The following is a 9551-nucleotide window of genomic DNA, read 5'->3' as shown; positions in this document are numbered from 1 at the left end:
TAAGCTCTATATAAAAAGGAAAAAAAAAAAAGCTTGTTTGAACTGAAAACTGTGTGGCAGCGTCACGCACCGTTCAAGGCTGTGCAATCACGCGTTTCCAAACTCCGCTAAGATGTAGGACGCAAAAACACATCCGCGAAACTAAGCATCAAATGAATAAACATAAATAAAAAAAATAAAAACGGACAAAGAGCAGAGAAAACGCCACAGCCGCCGCGGTGTCCGCGCGACCTCGCTTCAGGGTCCTCCCTCCAGGTCAAAACTCAGGAAATCAGAGACGTGCGTCTGTGCGCAGACCGACAGATCCACGAAGAGTCATCCAATCACACGCCACACTGCCTCCGCCCGGCACACACCCCCCCCCCCCCCCCCCCCACGGGAATAAACGCCATATGGCAAAGCACGCCGATTCAGACACACCTGTCATCTCTCTCTCGCTCGGTTGCTGTGACTCCAACATGCCAAGTGCACTTCTGCTACAAAGCCACTCTCCTCGCCACTCTGCGATCGGTGTTAACGTCTCTCCAAGCTTTCGCAAAGTCAGGTAAAAAAAAAAAAAGAAAAATTGATTTTGTAACATTCATGCAATTATTAATTAATTGGTGAACCACAGATGATCATCATATCATATCCCAGATTAATTCAGATACCACACACTTGTGATCCTCACAGAATTATGGAAGATACTCAGATACTGATTTCTCACAATGCGTCAGACAAAGCTGGTTTCACTGTGGCATTCACACGCAGCCTCTTCTAATGCTGATTGGTTGAATGGCTGTGAAAATGATGTCATCGGGTCTTTTTTTCGGTTGGCCCGGAGCAGCGCGTTAGTCAGCACACTCGGCTGAGTGTCGGGAACACTCTGACTGTGTGCCTGCAGAAGGCCCGATTCGGCCCCAGACTAAAGAAATCGTCCAGACAGCACTGGTGACCTTCTCAACCGTGCGTCGTCCAATCAGAACGGGTGCAGAACTCGACTGCACATGCGGATGGCCAGTTTGTGCACAGAATGCCAGTAACTGTGAGCTTGTCTGACTGGTCATGAATGGTGTGTGTACCCAGATCAAGCTCAGTACGCATCCCTGCTGTTTCAGGGGTTCCACTGATAAACAGCACACACCTACAGGATCTGACCACAGCTTGACCCAGTCACTTCCAGTACAAACACCCTCTGATTGGACCAAAACCTCAGTCCTACCTTGCTGATTAGGATTTAGGCAATCTTTTACCCAGACATGAACACACATCTGCAGTTACTCAGGCTAAAAACTTCCTCCCAAAACTGCACCCTTCATGGAGTTTTGAGGCGCTACGCTGGTGTAAGTGGGCTGTGTTCCTTTCCCAGATCAACAACTCTGCTTTTCGATAATAACAGAAACACCATATAACCGATTCATTATGAAACACAAACTATTCTGTTTTGGTCAAATGTGGTCATGCAATTTAAAGACCAGAGTAGCACCAGGATATACCTACCCACATGCAAGCAATATACACATTCCTACATGAGAGCGAAGGGTGAGAGTGATCAGCTCTGAGTGATCAGTATCTGTGGGCTTGTTTAAGATGCTAGCATGTCCCCTCCATCTTACTTAACAACCTTAGATATGGCTTTAAAGTGGATCAATGCAATGTTAGTACCCAGCACCTTCCTCCCAAGAAATGTAGTTTATCCAACAGAAACGTTGTACTTTGATAAACTAAACGTGTGCAATAATGGTCATGTTAGTCTCCATTTTTGGGGGGTAACCATTTTGAGTTCTAAAAAGAGAAAAAAGAAAAAAAAACTTTTCAATTAAAAAAAAAAAGAAAATCACATGTCCACCAATCACTGTTCATTCCATGTATTTGAGTGTGAAACTGTCCAAGTTGAGTTTGTCGAAGAGTCTGTTATTGATGGGTATACAGGTATCGGAAATGTGCTACAAGCAGGAACAAGTTCTCTCAGCAAAAGGGAGAGGTGAGGCTGCAGGCTGGGGCTGGAGCCGCAGGCCTCTTGCCACACGCTGCTGCCCAGGCAGTCATGTGACCGTCGTCACGGTGTTCAGAGTAAGGCCAGGGAAGGTCCAAACCACATACTTACATTCGAGCGTCAAGTTTTCCAAAACTTAAGTATGCAAGAAGCTGTCTAAAATTTCTGGATGTATTCTTGTACGAATGGGAACACCTAACAACACATTTATGCCTATACATGCATGAAGTGTGGATCGCTCCACGATGTCCTAGTGCTTCAAATCTGCCTGCTTAAAATCACTCAGCGGCAGTAACGAGGGAAGTCACTGACAACCATTAGCAATTTACAAGTGTTGCTTTCCTGATGTTCTTAACTGGATATTATAACAGGAGGTTTGATGAATATATTATCATATATGTATAAGGTCAAAGGTCATGACGTGGACAGGAAGTGCATTCCATATTTGTCTGTGCTACACTCAGACTTGGGAGCGCATGCTCAGAAGAATCCTCTATATGCAAGTATGTGACCTGGAACACAGCTAGTGCCTGCATCACGAACGCTTACTTCATGCTTAATTGCGTCACCTGGGCTGGTTCTGAACACGGTGACGACGGCAACACAGGCAGCACACGCAGCATCCTGGGCGCTTGGTCCAGCTCTCGCCCGCAGCCGGAAAGACGGACCCCTGACACCCAAAGCTCTCCGATGAGTAGATCTCATCGAAACCTTCTGAATCCTGAGCAGCAGAGAAAGGGAGCATTTTACTGGTGCCAGCTGCAAAACAGACTGCTCAGAAAAAAAAAACAAAAAAACAAAAAAAAAATCTTTTGTTAATGGGTAAGAGTGTACTAACAGCAGTCACTGAAATATGCTGCCCCCTTGTGTCAGAAGGAAGGTAAAACAGCACAGTCTCTGCCCACCACTCCAGCAGAGCTACCACCCACCCCTCTATTACTTTTGCAGAGATCAGTGTTGCAGCTTACTGTATGGGCGATGTCACACAAAAACACACTTCTAAAACTGACAGTCTGTGTCAACACAAAGCTCTGTCTTGGTTGTTTTGTTTGTTAGGCCCCTCCTCTTCGGCAGGAGGGCCCAGGGCATTGCTTAGTGAGCCTGTTTGAGGTTTGTACCCACAGTAGTTCCACGTCTTGCGGCCGACACGCAAACTTGTGTCATTGCGGCTATTTTTTTTTTTTTATTTTCCAGTATAGAGCTCTATTGTCTTATTTAAATAAAGTTATTAGCGCAACCAAAAGCAACAGCTTTCTACCTTTACTTATTTGCAGTGTGTGAAACACAGCGGAAGTGTACTGGACTGTGTGCATGGATCTCCCTGAACAGGACCAACCCAGGACGAACGCTTACACGCAACAGCTGCCTTTCAGCGGCTGAGACCGCAGCATCACGGAACAGACTCCCTTATCAGAGAGACGTTTGAGTTATGTGGAAGAGAGTATTAAACTATTTCAAATGCTTCGGTTTCAAATACACTGTATTATACAGATTCCATCCACCTGTCCTGTAAGCTCATGTACACAGGAGCGTAGTGAGAAAAGTTTGTTTTAGTGTTCATTCTGTTTAAAAGTTTAGAAGTGCAATATTGATGTGTGCAAGGAAATGCAATTTAACTGAAAGTATATTAAAATTTATTATTGTCAAATTTGTTAATGTAATTACCTAAATTGCATTCATTTCGACTGCATATTTTCCACATGTAAGGTATTGTTTTTACAACACATTTAAGCCTGCAAGGTTTTAAACAAGTCAATATTAAATTATGATGTTCAAAAATGATCTAAAGCATCGTTTATAGTGTTTTCATAAACGCCATCATGCGTTTTAATGGAACAGATTCTGTTGTGTGTTGGGGCCACAGTTTAAATAATTCCACTGGTAAAATAGCTAAATTTCAAACTGGAAAAAATTAGTTGCGGACAACAAACTAAACAAACCCAAAAGGTGGCCCAAGGCAAACCCCCCAGTCCAAGGCAACAAAGGTGAACTTACCAACACTAGTGATCTCCTCCCGGGCCAGCCACGTCTGGGCTCTACAGCCACCAGTGTTCCGGCTAAAACAAAGGGTTTGTAAGCCTCCTGACAAACTGCGCATTACTGACCCCCCCCCCCCCCCCCCCCCCCCCCCATCCCCCCACCCCCCCCATCCAGATTTCATTAAAGCCATAGTCACCAACCTCTCTGTTTGGAGTTAAAAGTTACCACCATGGAACTATGTTTTTCCTCTTCCTGGCGGAAGCAGTTCACCTTCTATACACACCTGGAGGAGAGTGTGTCAAACTGCGGGACAGCATGTGCCAAAACCCAATCAAACAGAGCCGGTGGGTGTGTGGCCCTAACCCCAACAAAACAACAAAAACTTTTTAACAGTAAAACCATTTGCGATATCATTTCAGCCTCCAGCCAGAAAATCCGTGGAGCACTCATTTAAAAGTATGAAGAGGACAATGCGGGGATCCTTTTTTAATTAGGGTAAGTGATTTTAGGAGTCGCAACATACCACACAACTCGCAGTCACTGAATGTCCAATTACACCGCCGGGTGCTAAATCTTTCTAATGGGTTTTCTAAGAATTCTAAGAATTTTGCTGATGGCTCCAACTCTGCAAACGCTTTCTCGCACCTGACCGATATAGCGATTCAAACTCTGAAGAGGAGGCAGGACTCTGAAAACGGTCAGCAGGAGTCAGCTGACTATGCGTGGCATTCAGTGTGCAAAGGAGACACGCAGGACACAGAAACACTACAACTGTCTTATTGCCGTAAATTCTCTGCAACCAAGGGGTGTCATCAGGGTAACAATAACTGACTTTTAAACAGATAATGTACAGGTCTTCTAAATGTTCTTCAGATAAATGTTCGTTCTTCAGATAATTCAATTCAATTCATTTTTATTTGTATAGCGCTTTTTATAACACAAGTTGTCACAAAGCAGCTTTACATTGTTCCCAGGCCTGAGACCCCCTGAGAGCAAGCCTAAGGCAACAGTGGCAAGGAAAAACTCCCTATCAGGAAGAAACCTTGAGCAGAACCCGGCTCAGAGGGGGAGCCCATCTGCTTCTGGCCGGCACTGGGCAGATAGAGTTAAAGACAAGTTATGCAATGTACTTTAAGATATTTAAGATTGATAGACAATAGTAATTAACAGCAGAGTGATTATAAGAATGTCTCCTAGGATGTCCGGTTCTTGGAACGCAGTTGGCTTTGATGGGCAGGGCAGCGAGGTAGCAGGACTGGAAAACGGGATGAGACATGAGATAAGATTGGGGTGAGATAAGATTGTTTTGATAAATTTAGTATATCGCCGTCTCATTGATTCATGAACACCAAATTCCAGATTTGAGTGATTCTCTGTTCCGTGGCACAGTTTGCTGTTGTTGTTTGTTAGATTTAGATGAAACAATCAAGATCAGTATTTAAGAAATATGGTCGAAATTAACATGTAAAGCGACCAGTGATCAGGAATCGCAAAATTCGCCCTGCGGTCGCCGTGGGTGTGCCGTTTTTATCCAGAAACGCGCGTTTAAGCGCCTCCATGTGAACTGAGGGAGTGAGACGGGAGGTTTAAAATGTCCCCGTGGGACACCATCCGTTCTTATGTATCGTAGAGCAATAAAGGTATGAGAACTGGTAAGTTGTTGTTGACCAACCAGTCAATAACAACAGCGTGATTTAGTGTTAGTAACCCAGAGGTTGCTAGTTCCAATCCCAGGTGGTACGCTGCTATTGTACACTTAATTGGGCAAAGCAATTAACCAAAATTGCCTAGAATAATATTCAGCTGTATAAATGGATAACATCTAAAAAAAAAAATAAGCTCTGGAGAAGAGTACCTGCAAATTCACTAAATTAGCTAGGGACCGACCTACCACATCATTAGCAAGATATTTTACATTGCCAGGCAGCTAGAGAAATAGCTGCGACCGAATGAATTGATTTAACCAGATAACTTCATACATAGGGAAGCATTCGGAGGAGTATGGAAACAAAGTTCTTTAAATCCTCCTTTGTAATATTTATTCACATACTATTTATTATTACTGTATAAAAAGCCTATCATAGGCTAAACAATGTACAGTTTTGCGTTCTTTTAGTTTTATCAGGTCTGGTCTACCCAGTCTGGTACACATGTCCTTTACCCCATAACCACGTCCGTCTCCAAAACGAATGATTATTGGCTACTAAAAATGTATTACCTAACGTGTCCTTTAGAGCAACATTATTGCATCATAATTATGGGAACATTGCACCTACGAACGACTTCTAAATGTACCTTAGGATGTAGTGGTTATTTTATGCCATTAGATGAACGCCAGCCTGCGTCATATTTCTATACTCATAGTGAATAATGTAATTATCTAAAACAGCCAAAACGCTGAGATTTTCCCGGTGTTATTAATGTCACATGTTCAGGTTGTTGTGCTCTGTACATACCGGTCTTCGTGTGACGTCTCTCTCTTCCACTGCTTAACGGGCTAAATACTCTGGATGAGATCATATACCACGTGAATAAATGTTGGTTGGCATGATGTTTAGAGTTCCTGAACAAGAATCCTTACATCCACACACCTACGAAACGTGTCTGTAGTACCTGACAGTATTATAAACATTCATTAAAATAATTTATTAATTTAATGTAAACTAATTATAACATACAAAAGGATACACGAAAAGGGTTCGAGCCCTGAATATCACGATCCTGGCCACCAGATGGCAGTACAACTCCGTATAAAAAAGAAAAATGTTTTTCTAGATGCAAAGGTGACCTGCAGCTTTTGTGGGATATTGAAGACAAAAGAACTAATACATGTTTGCATATGACATAGATTTAATACATATATTTCTTGGAATATAGAATATGTATGATATACAGTACTACAGACACATTACGACTACTTTTTACCGTATATAGTGTATGAAATTTTATGCATAAATGCCTACTCCCTGTAGTGATTGATAGCTTTTGTATAAAGTTACTATGAATTAAATAAGACGTACTGCAAGCTTATAGTGCAACGCATTCTATTCATTCATTTTATGCGTACAATCTATATCTGTGCTTCTTTTATGCATACAAGTGAACATTTGCCGTATTTTCCAACATCATACCTTATTTCGTAAGATAATTTTACAAAATTTATCATTAGACGTTGTCTGCATTCAGTTTGGCTCTGTTTCAAGTTTGTCTAATCGGATTTGTGCTGAACTCCATTTCTCCTCTAATCTCTCGTCTGTCCCCCCCATACCTACTCAGACAGAGAGTCTATAACAAAGGTACGATTCATTCTTATAAAATCACATTATGCAGTGAAAAGCCTCTTGTAATCTCCTGCGCTCTGTCTTTCTTTCGGCCGTATTAACATGTTCCTATTCAACTCTAATTTGGGGGGAGTCGTAATCTCGTTTGTTTGTTTTGTTTTAACCTGCTTACCGTTTCCGAATTCCGCTAAGACCAGGCTGTGCATGGGTACGTGGAAAGCAGTAACTTCAAACATTTTAGCAGCTCCTGTGCCTACACGCCTGCATCCAGGCTACTGCAGCACGACATGCGGTCACAACTGTACGTGACTGATCGCACTTCAGATCTGCCGTTTCTCTGCTTCGCTTTGAGTTCCACCTCATGCAATCAGTTCATAGAGCAATTAGAAAGGCCGCAATCAGAAATCCTAGCTACAAAAAGGCACGGAACGCACACCTGTTACTAAAGGGTCCGCGCAGACTCTTAAATCAATAACTCAGTCATCTCAATTGTCTATTTCATAAATTAATTCATGAATCGTTTTGTAATCGCCAGATACATAATGCAAATGGTGCAAAACCACAACCCCCTTGGGTCCGGCATTTCAACCACCGTGCCACTGTGATCGATACCTGAGAGAATGCAGGACTGAGTTTTTCCCCGAAATGCACGGCCACATTTCCCGGTGAGGGGAGCGCCTGCGCGCGGCGACGCTGTCACTCACACCTTTGAGTGCGCGCGGGTGCGGTGGAGTGGCGCGTGTCACCGTTTCACAGACCTTTTGTGGCGCGAGCGTCGCATTCTTCTCCTTTGGGTGATTAATTGTTTTTTTCGCCTTTCAGACAAATGCCTCCAGGAAGACAATAATCAACGAAAAAATAATAAACCACCCTTTGTTTTACCGACCCTTTTTCTTCACAGGAAAAATAATTTATGGTAATTAGGGCTTTATCGTGTACAATTCAGACGTGACGGTGACATTATTTTGCTGCCAACCCGTGTGTCGCGTTCAGCCCAATCCCCGATCTAATTAAACGCAGGAAATGTCCTGTCTGACTGCGGAAAGCAGGCCAGCCTCGCTAACGCATTACATTATCCCAGCATTGCTTCAGCCTTCAGAATATTACGGAAAACACCGTACAGTAAATTAAAGCTACACCAGTGCAATACTATAGTAATTGTAACTGTACAATAACCATTACGTTACATTATATGCGTTTAGCAGACGCTCGTCTCCGATGCGACTTCCACCGCAAGAGAACGTGTATCCAAGTTAATGTAAGCAACAGTGTCGGACCTGGTTCATTCTGCCGTACCAGCGACTACATGTAGAAACCCACACAGCTCTGGTCCCCATTCTTTACCATGCTGAAGAACGTCATTAGGATGTTGCGCTCTTGTTTCTAATCACAATGTATTCTTAATACTGTCAAACTAGTATGAGGTCAACTAAATACAAGGTGTTAACCATAAATGTTATGTATGTTTATACATTCATATATGTATATGCATATATATGTATATATGCATAATCTCATAATATCATAAAATATATACATATGTACACAGATGTGTAAGTATTGAACTGAATCTGTAAGTATAGAACTGAATCTGACACTTAAGTATGTGTGTGTAGGCAGACACATACTTAAGTGTCAGATTCAGTTCTACATTGCAAGGGCACAGCCCTGAGAGGGTTGAATGCGAACGGGGTGGTGAACTCAAACGGCCTTGTATAAATGAGTTTCCTCCACCAGAGATTACGGGAGGACCTGCGCTTTGGAGAGCCGAAATCAGAAAAAGATAAAGACGCGCGAAAAAAGAAAAAAGTGTAGGGAAATTACAAATACAACTTAGTGCTATCATGCCTCTGCAGAGCTGGAAGGCCAGAGATACGGCAGCAGCGGCAGATGCAGGTGCGGAGGAATGACCTTTCAGAATATCTTAAACAGCACGATGGTCAAACATCCATACTTGTCTACAGCAGCATAACGATTTTGTGCAAGTGCTTTCCCCTGTATCAGTTTAGAAATTGAATGTTAAAGTTGCTCTTAATACAGAACGCTACAACGTCACACCCAGCGAATCAGAACGGGATTGTTTGGGGTGACTAACGGAGCCCCCCTTCATCCATCAGAACATTTTATGTAGCAATTAAGGTCAGACACACCTTGCTTAAGGGATACAACAGCAATGCCCCGCCTGAGGATTTGAACACGCAGCCTCCAAAGGCCATATCTTCGTGCACATCCTTTCAGACAGCAAAGTGATCCGTTTGATGAAATAGAAGTTAAACTCTTAGGAGCATTAGAATGATGTAAGAGTGGGATTCAAA

This window comes from Megalops cyprinoides, chromosome 21 (genome assembly GCF_013368585.1).
Source record: "Megalops cyprinoides isolate fMegCyp1 chromosome 21, fMegCyp1.pri, whole genome shotgun sequence".
Taxonomy (NCBI): Eukaryota; Metazoa; Chordata; class Actinopteri; order Elopiformes; family Megalopidae; genus Megalops; species Megalops cyprinoides.
The sequence above is the reverse complement of the archived record's forward strand: the minus strand, read 5'-3'. Positions refer to the sequence as shown.